We start from the raw sequence: 19,676 nt of genomic DNA, 5'->3' as shown, positions 1-19,676 counted from the left end.
GAGAGAGAGAGAGAGAGAGAGAGAGAGAGAGAGAGAGAGAGAGTTTAAGAGCAAGGTGCCTGATGACATACCAGGGCCAGCCCTCAGACTGCAGGAACGAAACTCAAGGAGGAAGACCTAGGAAGAATAAAGAAGATCAGTTTCTCTGCTTACCTTCCTGCATGTAAGATTTATGCAAGAAACTCCCATTAGCACTAATGAGAGTTATGCGCGTAAATCTCCCATGAAAGAGCAGGAGATGAGTGCCTCTGTCACCATGTGGATGGTGCGGTTTCTAGGGCAGGCTTCCAGCAGGCAGGCACTGAGCTGCACTGGGTTTAGCTGCCTCCCCCAGGCCCTGGAGCTGGGAAGCAGCAGGGGCTGGGGTGGAGGCCTGAGGAGAGTTCCTGGGAGGGTGTCCCTGCAGAGCCATGCAGGGGACATACAGGGGGACAGGGCTTTGAGTGATCGCAGACCGCCAACAAAACCGCCCACCTGCTTTTGAAACATCAGAGAAATAAAGTGAATTCCCTTCCACCTTGTGGGTGGAGACCATGCTGCCTCTCCTCATAATTTTATTTTTATTTTTCCTAAGAGGGCAAGCAGAGCATTTTAAATAAGTTCCTAGTAACTAATGGTTACAATCGCTTTGTCCCCTGCTCATAGAACGGAACTAGGCATGTCTCAGAAATTAGATTGTCTTTTCTCAAGTGGGAGCTATGCCTTTCTGCCCCAGGGCCTTTGCTCAAACTAGTAGATTATTCTCTCCATGCCCTCCCAAATGCATTGGAGGTGTGCAGGTCCCCAGGGCAGCTGCTTCCTCTCCAAGGGCCTGCTACTGGTGATGGCATGCTACCCATCCTTCCTTATGCCTCTGGGGTGGCCTCTCTCAGACAATGAATCTAGGGAATGCACCTGAACCTGCAAGGGACCCTTCTCTTCCCCACAGCCATGCCAGCCTGTGCCTTTGGACTTTCATGGATTCTGCACTCTGATTTGGACATGGTCTCTCCATGAGCACATGGTGAATATGGACATAAACTTTACCTATAAGCAGAATGGACACATGCAACAGAAACAGGGTTAGTAAAGCACAGAAAGACAAACGGTGAAAAGAAGCTCCTTCTCCTGTAGCACCACACTCCTCCCCCAGGAGTTAGCCACTCTCACCTCCTTCCCCTGCAGGCTGATCCAGGAATAAGAGCACACATCTTAAGCTGCACACTGAGAACCCTACACACACAGTCTTACACCCTGCCACAATTTACTTTACACTATATCTCAGGATAGGGTATGTTCCTAGAACCACCTCCATTAAAAAAAGCTTAAAATATGCATACAGCATTATTTATTTAACTAACCACTTGGAGATGAATATTTTGCTTACAAAATCCTGCTCTTGCAAATAAGACAATAATGAACATTGCAAGAATAACCATACTGCTGTAAGACTTACTGTATGACAGATGCCATTTAAGCATACTCAATTCTAGGCACCACCTTCTTGGGTATATAAATGCAGCAATTATCCCTGACATACAGAAGAGGAAACCAAGTCACCTAGAGACCAAGTGGCTGGCATAAGACAGCAGATGCCAAGGCACAGAGCCAAGGTTGGGACCCCAGGTGCTTCCTGAGGTCCTGCTGGGCAGTGGCACCTGCTACAGCCCCAGGGGGGCATGTTACTTACACCCTGCTCCAGGGTGTAAATGTGTGCATGCAGCACCTAGAAGTGGAATGACTTGGAGTGGCCACACCCTTGTGAAGTTGCACTGACATCGCTAATGATGGCCATCACTCCCCCACACGGCCACTGTTACCTGCCTGGTTGCTACCAGCAACAGGGAGGCACCTAGGGCGTGGTCCTGCTGTTGGGCTTTCTGAGACCCATTTTCTCTGGAATATCTTCCCACCCTCTGCTCGTTTTTAGTTAAATTTTATTAAACTTACTATGTTAATAAGTGACTAAAGCTATCCATTTCTGCTGGATCCTCTTGCTGTTTTGTGAGCAGAATGCAGAACCCGCCAATGCCAAGGCTGCCATCTACTTTCCTCGTCCTGAAAGCAGTGTGTAGGGAGAATTCAGTCATTCCACTTCCATGAGATCTACATTTCACACCCCTTTCATGACTGAAATAGTTGCTCATTATGCTTTGGCAAATTTCATTTCCAGCTATAAGTCTGACTGGATTTTCACTTTTGTGGAAGCATCCTGTGAGATCGATAAGGTGAGTGTGATTTTTATCCTGGCCACATTAGGATGCATCCTTAAGGCTGTGAAAACAGGACTCCTGAGAACAATCTCCCCAACTATGCACTTCCAAAGGCCATTCTAGAATCTTCCAGGGGATTTAGCAGTTAATGCATTACCTTTTTTGTGATAAAAATTTGGCTGACTGCACGGAAAGGGAACTATTGACATACGCAGACAAAGGTTTAAGTATGAAAAGCTGAAATAGAGGATGTTACCAGCCCTTTCAGCAGGATAATGTTTCTCCAAATATAATAATAACAGTAGATCTCTATGAGCAAGATGGTCCACAGTCTTTTTGTCAAACAAAAATTAAGAGCCAAGGAAAAGATGCAGACTATTAGGAAGGAGGAAATATTATTAAGCTTATACTTAGCTCATACCACCAAGGTGCAGTTTCTCTGCAAAGCTGGCATGTCCCAGTGCACATCTTAGCATATATTTCTCCTATGAATGTGTCCCCAGAGCACTTTTCAAGATGTGGGGCATCCAGAGTGAATGGTGGCGTGTGACAGAGCTCAGCCTGTGGCCCGGTGAAGGCAGAGGCCCAACACCAAGCCAACAACCATGCCCATCCATTACCTGCTCAGTAAGCATTTTTGCTTTTCTTCTTTTGAGAAACACAGGGTATGTAGTATGATGTCCCAACAACAGGCACTGGTTGTCTTGGGGACAGCTTTGGCACCTGCTTTTGTCCTCTAAAAACCCAATTTACGAAACAATTCTGAAGCAGTCAGGAGCACATACTGGGGCTTGTGCTTTCTCTGAGTTTGAATGTGTGGCTTTAATGAAATGTGGGCTCCTCTTGACATATTTGAGTTAAAGAGGTTCCCTAGCTCCAGGCCAAGGGGATGTGGAGAAAATGCCTCCATGCTCTGATGTTCGAATGTGGGAAACCCGCAATTGCCAGGTTAGGAGGGGAACTAGCACCTTGGGGCCTCTGCCTCCATCACCTCTGATGGGCTCGGTCATGACCTGCACACCAAAGGGTCTCATGCATTTCCTCCACACATTACCTCAGGACCTTGAGCAGAGAAGCCAGTGTGCCATCATGGGTGGTCTCCTGCCTCCTGTCCCCAGGTGGACCTGTGTTATCTAAATCCTCTGCAACATAGAACCACCCCTAGGTCTGAGTTGCCCAATGACTCATGGTCTCAAACAACCTCGCCTACTTCCCAGCTCTGCTTTGGTTCACATGTTCCCTGGCTGCATGTAATTGTCCTCCACTGGGAGGACAAAAAGTTTGTGATGTGCAGTTTTCACTGTGCTCTCTGCAGGAGGATGGGGGTCAGCAATCTGGTACCCTAGTTTCCAAAAGAGTGGTGGTCCATGACTTCAATAATACAAGTGAAGAGAAATACAATTTCTTCTGTCTCCTAACCTAAATCCCAGAAAAATCAGAGCTCAGTTTTATTTATGTTTAACCCACCACATCTTAGAACATCATAGTTAATAAATATCATGATAATAGAGGTTGATGAAATAATAAAAAAATTAGTATTAAAGAAATACAAATGAATTATTATGGAAAATACTGAAAAGCATCCTTGAGCAATTTTGGCATGACTCTGAGAAAGGCTGACATGCAATTCCCTGGCTCTTTTTTGGACAAAGATGTGTGAAATCAACAAACTTCAGAGTTGTATTGCTAACACTGTGCTGGTAAGTGAAATAATTTGATTTAGTGGCAAACTAGTGGCTTTGTAAATTCTCTGTATATACACAATGGCTTTTACATGCACAAGAATAATATAATTACACACATTTAGGAGTAGATGGGAGTAATAATAATGTGTGACATCTGTGGACAGTTTTGGGGAGGTGATGGGGCAGCTCCAGTCATCAGATAGTCAGCAGTGTTAGTCAGAAGTCAAATTGTCTGCCTAGAGTTGACACTGTCTGAGCTACTTACTAACTGTATAATGTTAGATAAATTATTTAACTTCTCTGTCCATTAGCTTCCTCTACCATAAATTATGGTATGAAAAAATATGAACAGGAAGAGTAGCAGCTTCATAGGGCTTCGAGGATGGAATGAAGGAAGTTGAAATCGAAAGTGTCCAGGGGACACTCCACTGTTTCGGCAATATCCTCATCATTTGTAGTCTACACTGGGTTCATGGACTGCATCGCAGCTGACCTTTCACAGCCCATTTATCCCTACTTTATAGAAAAAGACACTGAAGGCTTCAAAAGGATTTGCCCAAAGATAAAGGTTGTGGGCAGCACACAACTGATCTAATGACGTGGTCAGCTGTTTTTAAGTGCATTTTTCCAAAGGGTCAGAGAACACAGATTTACAGGGTTGGCCCTGTTTCAGGAGATTTCTCCCTCTGGACACTGATCCACTTCTCTTGAAACTAGTTACCACTTAGAATGCCACTCATGCTGGTTTGGGGGGAAATAGACATTGATTTCATTTTTTGGTGAGGTCTCTAGCATGGGAAATGGGATGCACAGCATGACTGTCTCTTTGGGTTCTGATTAGGGGAAATTGGATTTCCTAGAGGACTAGCTGTAGAAGAGCCACAGGTATTTGGGGATCAGCAATCACAGTGGCTAATTGGGACAAAGGAGACAGAAAAATGCCCTCAACTCAAGCTTGTTTCATAGTACTTTCATTTCTCCCATAAGTACAAACCCTAAAGTCCTTAAATGGAGATGCTAAGCAAGGCATGGTGGTAGATACCTGTAATGCTAGTGCCCAGGAGGCTGAAGCAGAAAGTTCTCCATGAGTTTGAGACCAGCCTGGGTCACATAGTGAGTTCAAGGCCAGCCTGAACTATGTAGCAATACCCTCTCTCTCCTTAAAAAATAGAGGGATACAAATCTGTAGAGCAGACCACTGTGTCTACTGCATCTGATAAGGTTGGGACAGCACTATGTACCACTCTGTCTCATTGTCCCAGTGACCTCCACAGACCTCTGCAGATGCAATGAGTTGTGACCCAGCTCCTGATGCAGCCAGCAAGCACAAGACCCTGGTGAGAGGATGGAATAGGATAGGCAGCACCAAGGAAGGTGGCCACCTCTGGGTCCTCCTGGTTTTGCCAAGCCTCCTGTGCCACTGCTGGTATGCTCCTTGAGGCCCTGGCCATGTCTCAGTTGTTTGTATGCCCACATTGACTAGAAGAGCCATGGGTACCAAGATCTGTTCAATCTGTTTGAGAGAAGGAGATGGGAAGCTGCAGAGCACATTCCCACCCACAGCACCTGGATGGGAATTGGCATGGGGGGCAGCAGCTTTCTCACCTGGGGCAGTTTCTGTCTTGTCATTTTTGAGGCTAATTCTCACATATAATTCAAATGTAACTTGGAATTAGTGGTTTGTGTTAAATTTGGACTTTCTTTTGGGATCTTTCTTTCCTATACCCTATCCAGTAGTAGACATGACACACAGGGCTGGGGTAGGTATATACTGGTGTTTCTGCACTAACAAGACCATGCAAGGTTGCTCCAACATCACTCAGCCTTCCCTACACTGACCTCTGACCCTGGGCAATGGTGTTTCCTTGGAGTTAACACATGCCTGTACTCATGTGATGGGGCTTTATGGGGTGGTGAAGTTTACTATATAGAAATTGACCCATGAAAGTGATCAGTCATGCTCAGCTTCTCTATGTGGCTGGTATCAACCACAGTTTTGGAGGATGCTCCCCAACATCTATGCATCCAAATCTCTGGACTATCTTGGGAGCCAAGGAAGGTTCACTTGGGCAGAGATCATATGAAACATTCCCACCATCACGGCTCCCAATTCAAAGAACTACATCTATAGTACAAGAGTCTTCCAGATGAGAGTCAAGAAACCAAACAGAAATAACATATTCATCCTCAGGGCAGAGATTGGAAAATTTCTTCTTGAACATTCTTATACATTGAGCATTGCTTGTTACTCACAATGCTAGGCTCATAAAAACTTGGTGATAAAAATCTGCATTTCTTTTTCAAACTGAACAAAAGGAGGTATCTAAAGTTATGGTGTATACTCAAACTACACACAGAAATTCATTGCTAGAAAGAACGAAAGCTTCTATCTCCACCTGAGTAAGAAACTTCATCATGTGATCTACAGATTCAGTGCAATCCTCATCAAAATTTCAGTGGAATATTCTTGCAGAGATAGAAAAATCTATTCTAGACCCAGACTCCCCTGCCACTGGTGCAGGAGCCATGCTAAGCTCTGGGAAGCTTCAGGAGCCTTGGTGACTGTGCCCCATCAACAGAATAGGAGCCACACTGAGGCCCAGACAGTTTTGGAAGCCTCAGTGAGCCACCCCCTAAATCTCCAAACTCATATGGGAACCATGCTGAGTCCTGGACAGTTTCAGGACTGGTGAGCCCTCCACCCCCCAACACCATTGCAGGAGCCATGCTGAGCCCTGGGGAAGATTTGAAAGCCTTGGTGACTGTGTCCTTATGCCCATCACAGGAGCCACATTGAGCCCCAGGGATCTTTGGGATCTTTGAAAATGACAAATAGAAAGAGCAAAATGCAATCCCAGACCTCCACCCCACCCAGAACAAGTTCAGGAGACATCGACATAAAAGAGTTTGGGAGTCACACACTTGAAATTTCTGAAATGATAACAACTGAAGTAAAGAAACAACACCATAAGGCTATAGAAGAAATCAGATCAGAAATAATCTCTCAGGTAAAAAAAAAAAATGACAACAATAATGAGAGAATTGCTCAGCACATCTAAAGAAGACATAGTTCAAAAACATAGAAGAGCACAGAAAAATGACGGAAACCTTGAATGAACAATATAGGAAAGATTAGAATGCATGAAACTGATTCAAACAGATACCCAGGAAATTAAAACTTCCATCAAAAGCTGGCAAATCCACTTGAATGAAGCTGAAGATAGACTTTCAGACCTTGATGACAGCATTGCAGCTAGTGATTGTGAAAGGAAAGATCTCTTAAAAAAACAAGGAACCAGGAAAGAACAATTCAACACCTGCAAGATGATGCAAAGAAAGTAATAGGTGCCAACAAAACAGCAGGAGTCAACATAAATGACATAAAAAGACTATTTGCAGAAGTAATACCAGAAAATTTCCCAAGCAGGGAAAAAGAATCTGGCATACAAATAAGTGAGGCATGTAGAACTCCAATTAGCCATAACCAAAATAAATCTACACCCACACATATAATAATCAAGATCCCAGAAATTCAGTAAAAGAACAGAACATTAAAAGTTGTTAGAGAAAAGAAACAGATCACCTATAAAGGAAAACCCATCAAAGTCATGGCAGATTTCTCAACACAGACCATTAATTTAAGAAGAGCTTGGACTGAAGTATCTCAGGTCCTGAAAGAAAACAACTTCCAACCCAGATTCATGTACCCTGAAAAACTATCCTTAAAAATTAATGGAGAAATAAAATATTTCCACAATAAAGAACAACTGAAGAAATTCATGAGCTCCAAACCAATGCTACAAAGAGTACTAAAAGATATTCTAGAAAGAGATAAAAATGACCACAATTTCAAGAATGACAATAGAAAGGAACCACCAAGCAGAGCAAGCAATTAAACAGAGGGAAAAAGTAGGGAACCAACAGCAGGATAATAACATGACAAAGATAAGCCAATACATATCAGTTATAACCATCAATGTAAATGGTCTCTATTCACCAGTTAAGAGAAGCAGACTGGCAGAGTGGATCAAGAAACAAAACCCAAAAATATGCTGCTCAAGAAACACATTTAACTCAAAAGGAAATTCATAAATTGAAGGTCAAAGGATGGAAAACAATACTCCATGCAACAGGAACCCAGAAAAAAGCAGGGGTAGCTATTCTGTTCACAGATGATATAAACCTCAAACTGTAATGATTAAAAGAGATTAAAGAAGGTCACTACATACTTGTTAGGGGAAAAATGCAAGAGGAAGGATAACAATATAAATATCTATGCATCAAATATAGGATCACCCAACTATATAACACAAATTTTAACAGACAAAAATCAAATAAACAGTAACACAATTGTAACAGGGGACTTTAACACCCCATTGTCACAAAGAGATAGATCAACTAGACAAAAAAGCAAAGAAATAACAGAACTAAACTAAACTTGTGAACAAGTGGACTTAGTAGTCCTTTACAGAGTGTTCCACCCAACAACATCAGAATATACATTCTTCTCAGCTGCACATGGGACATTCTCTAAAATAGACCATGTACTAGCCCATATAACATACTTCTGTAAATGCAAGTGAACTGAAATTGTCCCATGCATACTATTGGACCATAGTGCAATGAAATTGGAAATTATTGACAAAAAAAATCACAAAAACTCCATAAACATATGGAAATTAAATAACACTCTCCTGAACAACCAATAGGTCACAGATGAAATTAAAGAAGAAATTAAACATTATATACAATCAAACAAAAATGCAGACACAACTTACAGGAACCAGTGGTACACAATGAAAGCAGTCTTCAGAGGGAAATTTATAGTGGTGAATTCCCACATCAGGAAAACAGAACAAGCACAAGTAAACAGCCTTATGCTGTACCTCAAGCTTCTAGAAAAAGAAGAATAAGTCAAGCCCAAAGCCCAAAGAAGGCAGGAAAAATATAAAGATCAGAGCAGAAATTAATGCAATGGAGACTAAGAAAACAATACAAATAATTAATGAATCAAGGAGTTGGTTCTTTGAAAAAATAAATAAAAATGATAAATCCCTAGCCAACCTTATAAGAAAAAGGAAAGAAAAAATTCAAATTCATGCAATAAAGAATGAAATCACTACAAATCCTGTAGAAATCCAGAAGATAATACTTACTTTGAAAATCTTTACTCTCATAGGATGGAAAACACAGAGGAAATGAAAAGATTCCTAGATACATATGAATTACCAAAGTTGAATCAAGAAGATATGAAAATCCTGAATGACTCAATATCAGCCTACAAAATTGAAAGTGTAATTAAAAAACTTACCAACAAAGAAAAGCCCAGGCCATGATGGATTCATAGCTGAATTCTACAAGAAATTTAGAGAAGATTTAATGCCAATTCTTCTCAAACTCTAATGAAATTGAAAAGGAAGGAATTCTCCCTAACTCACTCTTGAAGGCAAGTATCACCCTGATACCAAAACCAGAGAGTCAACCAAAACAGAGAACTACAGGCCAATCTCCTTAGTGAACATAGATGCAAAAATTCTCAGTAAAATACTAGCAAACAGAATGCAGCAAATCATCAAGAAGATTACACATCATGACCAAGTGGGATTCATCCCAGGAATGCAGGGATGATTCGATATATGCAAATTAATTAATGTAATACACCGTATCAATAGAGCCAAAGACAAAAATCACATGATCATCTCAATATATGGAGAAAGAACTTTTGACAGAGTCCAACACTCATTTATTATAAAAACCCTACAGAAAATAGGAATAGATGGTCTTTACCTCACTCTGATAAAAGCTATCTATGATGAACCAATGGCTAACATCATACTAGATAGACAAAAACTGAAAGGTTTCATTTTAAAATCAGGAATAAGACAAAGATGTTCACTGTTACCACTACTATTCCATATAGTTCTAGAAATATTAGCCAGAGCAATTAAACAAGAGAGAGAAATAAAAGGAATAAGGATAGGAAAGGAAGAAGCGAAACTATCATTATTCACAGGTGACATGATACTCTACATAGACGATCACAAAAACTCCACCAAAAGGTGCATGGATTTAATAACCAAATTCAGTAGCATAGCTGGACACAAAGTCAGCACTCAAAAATCAATAGCATTCTGCACACAAACAACAAACACACTGAGAGAGAAATTAGGGAAACCACACCTTTCAGAATAGCATACAAGCGCAAGGTCATGAGTTCAGTTCCCGGTACCGGAGGAAAAAAAAAAAAAAAAAAAAAAAGAATAGCATACAAAAAACGACATACTTAGGAATCAATATAACAAAGGAAGTAAAAGATATATACAGAGTATTACAGTACTTTGAAAAAAGAGATCAAAGAGGATTTCAAAAAATGGAAAATTATTCCTTGTTCATGGATAGGAAGAACCAACATTGCAAAAATGGCCATACTCCCAAAATTGTTATACAGGGCCAATGCAATCCCAATTAAAACACCGTTAGTATACCTCAGAGATCTAGAGAAAATATTCTGAAAATTTATTTGGAACCATAAGAGATCTAGAATAGTAAAAGCAATCCTGAGCAACAAAGGAAAGGCTAGAAGCATCACAATTTACAACTTAAAAATTTACTAAAATGTTACTGTGATAAAATCAGCATCGTACTGGCACAAAAACAGACCTGAGGATCAGTGGGACAGATGAGAAGATGCAGATACAACCACAAACGCACTCAGCTATCTTATCTTTGACAAATGTCTAAATATGTTCAATGGAAGAAAGATAACCTCTTTAATACATGGTGCTGGAAAAACTGGCTTTCCACATGCTGAAGACTAAAACTAGGCCCATGTTTATTACCATGCACTAAATGAAATCAAAATGGATCAAAGATTGAAATGTTAAACCAGAAACACTAAATCTACTGGAAGAGAAAGTAGGTAGAAATCTTGAAGACATAAGGGTAGGCACAGAGTTCGTGAAGAAAAACCAACCTGCATGGGAAATACTTCAAAGAATCGACAACTGGGATTACATCTTATTGAAAAGTTTTGCACATCAAAAGAAATCACCAACTGGGTAAAAAGAAAACTCATGAAATGGGAAAAAAATTTTAGCCAACTCTCCATCAGACGAAAGGCTTTTATCTAGAACATATAAAGAATTAAAAAAAATCAGCCCCCCGCCAAATTCAAAGACCCAATCCAAAAGTGAGTATCTGAGAGGAGTACACTCCTCTCAGATGAAGAAATACAAATGGCAAAGAAATATATGAAAAAAATGTTTAACATCACTGGTCATTTGAGGAATCCAAATTAAAACAACAGTGAGATTTCATCTCACCTCAGAAAAAATGACTATCCTAAAGAAATCTACCAATAACTAATACTGGAGGGGCTGTGGGGGAAAAAGGAACCCTTCTCCACTGCTAGTGGGAGTGTAGAATGGTGCAACCACTCTGGAAATCAGTAAGGAGATTCCTCATAAAACTAGGATTAGAGGTCCCAGTTAACCCAGCTATTCCCCTTCTGAGTATTTTTCCAGAAAAACTGAAAACATCATACTACAGGATATATGTGCACCCATGTCTATAGCAGTACAATTTGTCATAGCTATATCTTAGAAACAACACAAATGCTTACCAATTGAGGAATGGATAAAAACGATGTGGTATTTTTATATAATGCAGTATTAGTCAGCTATAAAAAGATAAATTTGGGGCTTTTATAGGTAAGTGGATGCAACTAGAGACCATACTCATAAGTGAAATAAATCAGAACCACATGTGTAAACTTTGTATTGTCTCCCTAGTGTAAGAACCTGAAAGAGTAAATAAAACCCAAAAGGTGCAATAGATATTGTGAAAAGGAAAGAAATTGCTGAAAGGGAAGGAACAACTGGGATGAGGGAAAGGAGAAAAGAAAGAAGGGAAATACACATGTACATAGAAGGATAACTGGGAGAATTGTACTGCTGATGTCTATTGGTTTACTGAGAGGAACAGCTAATGCTTAAATTTTTTTGACCAATTTTGCATGCTTATATCTGACACAAAAACTGAACAATTGAAAAACTAATTTGAAGACAGCAATATGCAATATAACAACCATTGTTGAATTCCTACCATCCTGTTTAGTGAAGCTCTTTGTATTATTTTTTTTGTTTTTTAAATGACTTTTTATTCTTTTTAATTATTTGATCAATCTTGCATTCTTACATCTGGTAATGTGAGCAACTTTGTTGAAGATAACAATGTGTAATATAATAACCACTGTTAATTTCTATCATCTTGCTTTCAAATCCTGTATCATTTTTATTGTTTTTTTGTTGTTTTGTTTTTGTCTTTGTTGTTATTTTGCTATTTTTTTCTCTTAAAATGAAAAAAGAAAGAAAAATCTATCATAAAATTCATATAGAATCTTGATACCCGCCCTTGCAACCTGGAAGCAACATTGTAAAAGAGCAAAGTTGGTGATTTCATACTTCCTGATTTTGAAAATTACTGCAGAGTTATGCTAATCCACAGAGTATGACACTAATATAAAGACAAATACACAGACAGTGGAATTGGATAGACACAAACCTTTGCATATGTGACCATGAGCTTTTGTTTTGTTTTGTTTTGTTTTGTCTTTTTATACATGGTCTAACTATGTATTCCAAGTTGGCTTTGAACTCACTATGTAGTCCAGGCTGGCCTCAAGCTCACAGTGATCCTCCTGCCTCAGCCTCCCAAGTGCTAGGATTATAGGTTTGTACCACTACATCCACCTTTGGACCTTTGTCTTAAATCTACACTAAACTTAGCTCCAATGCACCAATGACCTGAACATAAGGAATAAAACTATAAAAATACTTCAGAAGAAAAGGCAGAGGAAAAGCTTCACAACATTGAATGTGATAATTTCTTAGATATGACATCAAAAATGTAGATAACAAAAGAAAAAAAAGTTGGACTTCCTAAAAATTAAACAACAAAGAAATGCTATGCACTGAAGGACACTATTTACAGAACAGAAGCCAACCATGAAACAGGACAAAATATTTGCAAATTATGTATCTGATAGAGGGTTCATAGCCACAATATATAAAGAATTCCTGCAATTCAACAACAACAAAAATCTGATGAATTGAAAGGATTTAAATAGATATTTCTATGAAGAACATTTATCACTAATCTTTAGAAAAAAATGCAAATAAGAATCACGATGGGAAACCACTTTATACCCATTAGCTTGGCTATGTTCAAACACACATATACTCTGCTACACACACACACACACACACACACACACACACACACACACACACTCACACCAGCAGGTGTTGGCCTAGATGGGGGAAAATTAGAACCTTTGTGCACTGTTGGTGAGAATATAAAATGCTGCTGCCACTGTGAAACAGTAGGGTAAATTCTATTTGTGGATATATACCCACAAGGCTCAAAAGCAAAGATTTAAACCTGTATTTCTCCACCCATATTCAGAGCAGCGTTATTCTCAATAACTGAAAGATGAAAACAACACACATGTCCCTTGATGTACAGCGAAATATTATTTGGCCTTAAAAAAAAGAAGAAAGTTCCGACATACATGAAGACATCGATAAACCTGGAAGACTTATGCCCAGAAAACAGGCCAGTTGCCAAAGAACAAACACATCCTGATTCTGCTCATGTCAGGTATTGCAATAGTCAGATCCACCCAGTCAGAAAGGAGAATGGTGGCTGCCAGGGGCTGGATGTGGGGCAGTACCGCATTGTTGATAAGTGGGTGAGAGGTGAGGTTTTGGATGATGAGAGACTGTCTGGAACTCAATGGTGGAGATGATTACACACCATGTGAAAATGTTTAAAGCCACTAGCCATACACTTAAAAATGGTTAAGTATAAATTTTGTTTTGTGTGTTTTACACAAGTACAGTGGCACCGAGTTGCACAGTGGCATGGAGGAGGTCTGCCAATGGTGACGGACAGCAGCTCGTGAGAACCTTGCCCTAGGAAGGAGGCCCTTCTCACAGACCTGCTTAATTCCCCTAAGTAGAGCTCAGAGTGGAAACGGAAGTCTGACTCTTATGGGTCCTTCTTAAAGGACCTTCTGCTTGTGTGCCAAGTGTGGACAGGCCTGGCAGCACAGTTGTGGAGTTATCTTGGGTCATGTCAGGGCTCAGTCAGAGGGGCTTCTGGATGCCATGTCTAGCAGTGATGACAGTCAGACTTCTATTAGGTTTATTCACCAAAATTAGGGGATGTGGTACCTCCTAGCAAGTCAGAACCCTGTCATTCAAAAACCTATTTTTATGCTACTGCAAAGTAGCAAGGTTAGGTAAATATACCCTTGTCTGCAGGGAAAGCAGGGAAAAGACAACAGAGACTCCTTACCTTCATGTGGCTCCTTCTATATCCATGTGTTCGCGGGGCTGACTGGAACCTTCTTGACCACCTCTGTTGATAATGCGGGAGACACAAACACTGGATTGGATTCAGTAACTACATTTTTTCTTTCTTCCGCCAGATGTGGTCACTCTACAGAAGAATAAACAGGCGGGATAATGAGGTTGATATTCCCCATTAGACCAAACTCCCACATGAGGGCTGTGGTCATCAGGAGGAGGGCTGGTTTCTAATGCACTTGGAGTGAGCAGGGCTATGACGTGGGACAGAAGGGAGACCAGCAGGGCGAGGGGACCATGGGAGTGACAACCGCATTCTGACAAATGCTTCCCTCCAGAACACCACTTTGGAAAATGAATTCAATTACTGTTGTCATGTAAAAGTTACACGAAACTGTAAGCATATTCTTATGGAATGTGGTGAAAGAGTTATTTTTGTGATTGACTCTAAATAAAAAGCATCAAGACTGTGAAATAGGCTGATTGGAGAGACACAAGAAAGGCATCTGTTCAAGCTAATATCATCAGGAGGTGTCGAATGCACTTTATTTTTGTCCTTCGCGGTTCAGAAGGCAGTAAATAAGCTTTGGTCATTTCCACCTAAGAGATTTTATAAGAGCATGCTATTTCCTAATTTAAAAGGAAGATAAAAGACAACATCTTAAGTAACAATTTACACTTTCATTTGTTACAGGTAAAAGGCAGTTTCCAAATGTAGTGTTGGAAATGGGTTTATGTGTAAATTTCTATGGTTAAGACTTGTAGAACAGGCACTATTACCTTGGCTATGCTCTGTGAGACCACTTACTAAATTGATAGAAAACAGTTTGGATGGTGTTCAGGGTAGCATTTTTGTGAAAATACACATTGATTCTTGTTATATGAAGAGCAGTAAATATATATATTTAAATAAATTTTATAAATGAAACAACATAAAGTACAAACGATTGAGAATGTATTAGTAGGATTGGATGCTAATGATCAGAGCTTCTCATCTGTGATATCACCACTTTGTTAAAATATAATATTTTGCTGTTGTAAAATGTCATTAATTTGATTTATGCAATATCTCATACTTCTGGTAACCCTGTAAACTTCTTATAAGGTTCCACAGATCCATTCCGTAGCCCATCACTGTTTGGGAAAAGTCTATTTCCTACTCCTTGCTGTCTACAGAGGTGGAAGGGAGGAGACCTGGGGGTCACAGGCCCACCCCAGGAGCGCGGCACCTGCACTAGTTATTTGAGAGTTGTCTGGAGAAAGACGCAATTTTCATTAAAGTGATAGCATCTACCAAACAGAATTTGGTGGGTGAAATGACCGGTTATTTGGAGCAGGATTCCTTCACACACACGGTCACAGAGCAGGGAGTCCACAGGTGCCCTTTCATTGCCCACACGAGGCTCCTTGTGGGGGCTGTGAGGCACAGTGTGTGTTTTGCCACCCTCAGGTGACTGTGCCTTTGCTCCTGGGTGGGTCCCCTGGAGCTGAGACCACCTCACAGCATGAAGCCCCCTCATCCCTTGGAGTGTGGTAGTGTGAGCAGCTGCCGGGGCTGATCCTACCCCTGCTCCCAGCGGCCTGTCACAGGAGGCATTTCTGAGAAGCTCTGAGTGGTGGCTTGTGGGTTTAATGCCCTACAGTTGTCCTAGCTGCTCTTTCCCAAGTGTATGTCCTAGACACAGCTGCTCCTTCCCAAGTGAGTGTCACAGACATAGTCACGTACATGCTCCTTTGGCTGGGCAGAAAGTCGCAGAACCATGGACCCAGTGTGCCTGTCTATGATATAATTACTCAAGGGGTCACTTTCTCCCAGCTGTTCTGGGTGCTGGGAAATGTGAAGCTTCCAGCTAGATGGTACGACAGCTGTGTAATCCTGGGGGGCTCCTAGGATGAGCTCTGAGCAGAGTGGTTAGCAGGCTGCAGTGCTGTGAGACACATGACACCAGCCAGGCAGAAGCTCGGTGTTTGAGCTCCACTTCCCTTCCACCGAGCTGAAGCTTCCTGGGACACCTTCTCCCTTTCCTCAGCCTCATAGACAGTGTCAGCCCTCTCCCAAGGGACAAGGCATTGTCTGAAATGAGACTGCAGAGCTTTTTGTTTTAGAATGTTTATTTTGAGATCATTGTGGATCCACATGGATGCACATCCCCATGTGACCTTCAGCGGCCAAAATGTCACTGGTGACATTTTGCGAAATGGTCATGCAGGAAGACACCCAGAGTGACACTGATTCAGCCCACAATGTCCATACCCAGTTTGGCATGGACTGTCCAGTGCACATGTGCTACAGTGCAGTGGCGAATGTTCTGCAAGTCCCTGGTAGTGCTGATGGGAGGTGCTGGGGAACTTTGGTTACTGGGACCTATGAGAGGTCCTTCCATCGTGACAGCATGACCTCAAAGAGGGTGTGAGACTACAGCCCCTTCCTCTTTCTGTTCTGCTCCTTGTTTTTCTCTCTGCTGATGAAAAACTGATGAACCCAGTGTGTGTGTAGTTCCCTGCAGGTATGTCACATGCATGGGCTTGACTTTCCACCTCTACCACAACACAGGGAGCACCAGTCACCGTGAGGATACCAGGTGGCCCTTGTATAATCGCACCACTGTCCTCCTCCCTCCTCCTCTGCTCTGGACCCCTGGCAGCCACTGATATTTCACGCTTCTGTCTTTTGGACATTTAAAGATGGTCTTTCCATGCAATTAGAGATCGTGCAGTCTCTGGGAATTGGCTTTTCTCGTTCGGTATCATCCTGTGGCGATTTGCCATTTTTCTCCCAGGGGCCTTTGCAGAAGAAGAGCACACCACGTCTCACCCTGCAGCCTTAGGAGTGGGCCGCACGTGGCTGCCCTTCCTGTCCCCACACACGGTCTCCCCAGTCTGCTGCTCCTTCCTGCCTGTGTAGGACAGTGCGCCAGGGCCCACACACTGGGACCCAGCTATCTCACACCCAGGACCAAGCACTCCAGGGCTGTGGCTCAGCAGAGGCGCTTGAAGGGTGGATGGCTCTCTACTGAAAAATCTTCCTGGAAGTCTGGATAATGTCATTTCCCCTTAGGCTCTTTATCTTCCGGAATCATTGCAGTTAAAAATAAATGAAAAAGACTTTTAAAAAAAGCCAAAGCATATTGCTGTAAAGGTGCATACTTTTAGCTATAGTTTCTGACTGAAAATGTACAGAATGTTCTAGAAAGAATTTTCTGGAAAACTTGAGGGCTGCATGACATGTGGGGTTAAGATTTCCTCTTGGCTCTGTCCGAGCACACATACTATGAAGTGTGGGGTCCTCATTCACAGGGCCCCACTATCAGATGATCAAAGGCAAGGACCAAAGTTTTGTGAACCTCTATCTGTTTCTTCATTTTAACCCAGGGTATGGTAAGAAGTGATTTCAAGTAAACCCTAGTTTTAGATCACTGAATTATTAATGATAGTATTATAAGATTAATTTTAACCTTATTAATATTCATGATGAATGAAAAAAGAGTTTTCTTTCCCCTGTAACAAGGATGTGTGTTCAATTTACTTTAAATTAGTTGTGCAATCAATAAACAACATTATTTGTCTCCAAATTCAAGAATGATCAATTACTGCATGTTTGGTTCTTCAGACTCATGTATATTATTAGATAGTTTAAAATTTAATAATGTATGTTGTAATAAAAATAGATGTAAAATGACCTTCTGCTTGAGATGTTGCCTTTGAGGCTAAAGAAAGCCAGATTTATTTTCTTTCTTCCTTTCTTCCTCCCTCTTTCTCTTCCCTTCCCTTCCCTTCCCTTCCCTTCCCTTCCCTCCCTTCTTTTTGTTTCTTCCTTCCTTCTTTCCTTCATCTTTTCCTCTTTCCTTCTTTTCTAAGTGTACCTTATAAACTTTATTTCCAAATGATAAGGTAGAAAAGAATACTTCAGGCAGATATTTTTTAGTACAGGATGTCTCCATATACAATATAATACAACTGAGGTTATTTTTATTCCCAATATATGGAAAAAAAGCTACTTTGTACACATTTTTTACTTTGTATTGTTCTTCCTTATAACATTTAAAAGTGTCAGAGAATCAGTAATCTGCAATTCAAGAATTTTGATCATGTGACTGATCTTGGAGAGCCAGAACAGAAAATCTGGGGCAAATTTGCTTCTAGCTAATTTGGATTTTATTATCAGTGCTCCTCATGCATGTTGGCTGGCTCAGGAATTTATGTACTAAGCAGCACAAAGCTTTGCCGTGGTAAACACCAACCCTGCAGACGGGCCACGGGGCGGCAGTGGCTGAATGATGAATGGCCGAGGAACTGTCGTGAGTATCTCGGCTTGATGCCCAGGACACCAGAAACTTGAGTACCAGTTGAAGACTGTTTGTAATGAAAACTATATTTATTTCACCCATTTAAAAAATAGGAAGTGAAGCAGTGATTTTGCACCATTGTTAACAGAACAATGAAGCACCCAGGACTTGCAGCAACCTGCAGAGCCCCTGGGTATGCGTCTCCTCCTGGAAGGTGACATAATGGGGGACCAGTACCCCTCAGCCATCAGTGCTTCCTGTCATGGGATGCCCATGTGCCAATGTCCGACTGCAGGGTCAGGATGGTCAGTGTCCACACCGGCACACGTCCACACTCTGTGGCACAATCCCGCCCAGCACAGGTCCAGCAGACATCACTCTGGGCTCTAGGTGTGCTCTCCTCTCATGATGGTGACAGGGAGACCACAGGTTGCACTGCAAATCTGACCCACACAGGGCTGGTAATGCATGTGGGTGACACTTTACTACATCCCTCTCATGATTCCTCCCCAGCCTCTCGCCCACTGAAGTCATCCTTTTTCACCATGAGATGGCCACCTGGGATGGATGTGGAAGCCACCTCAGGGAGCCCTCTGTGTGCCCCCCAACCCAGGGTTACATGGGAGCTTCTGAAGACCATGACTAGGGGTTCACCTCAATCATCACCATGGTCTGAGTACCTTATCCCTGTCTTCCTCTAGTTTGCTTCCTCTTTTTGGTGGAAGACATCAACTTGCAGCTTCCTAAGGAAAGGATCTTGAGTGAGTGTACTTTTTAATGTTTTCCAAATGTTAAAGTGTCTAATTTAACATTACCTTCGCACCTAATGAATATTTGAGTAAAGAAATCTAAATTGGAAATAACGCTCCCTCAGATGTTTGAAGGTATCACACCCTTCTCTTCCATCTCTTGAGGATGTTAAATTTATGATTCTCTTCCCCTGGACCGCATGTCCAGAATTATTTGGATTTTCTCTTTACTTCTTGTGTTTTGAAATCTCCTCAGGGTAGAAAAGGGTGAGAAGGATCTGCTTCATCCCCAGGTGGGTGCTCTGGGACCTCTCAGGGGCATTTTCTTCCTTGAATTCTTTTCATTTCTTTTTTTTCTCATTGCTTCTATTCTCTTCTCTTTCCTCCCTCCCTC

At 41.5% G+C, this 19,676-nt stretch overlaps 1 protein-coding gene across 12 annotated transcripts in view; it reads right to left on the bottom strand.

Moving 5' to 3' along the window:
- Window positions 1-19,676, bottom strand: part of Myt1l (myelin transcription factor 1-like) — a 398,225-nt gene that overhangs the window by 174,435 nt on the left and 204,114 nt on the right. For all 12 annotated transcript variants that reach the window (XM_005404380.2, XM_005404385.2, XM_005404381.2 and 9 more), the window contains exon 4: window positions 14,237-14,380. The gene's annotated coding sequence lies outside the window, so the exon portion shown is untranslated. The remainder of the gene's footprint in view (window positions 1-14,236; window positions 14,381-19,676) is intronic.

This window comes from Chinchilla lanigera, unplaced genomic scaffold (genome assembly GCF_000276665.1).
Source record: "Chinchilla lanigera isolate Chin_1 unplaced genomic scaffold, ChiLan1.0 scaffold00086, whole genome shotgun sequence".
Lineage (NCBI taxonomy): Eukaryota > Metazoa > Chordata > Mammalia > Rodentia > Chinchillidae > Chinchilla > Chinchilla lanigera.
The sequence above is the reverse complement of the archived record's forward strand: the minus strand, read 5'-3'. Positions and strand labels throughout refer to the sequence as shown.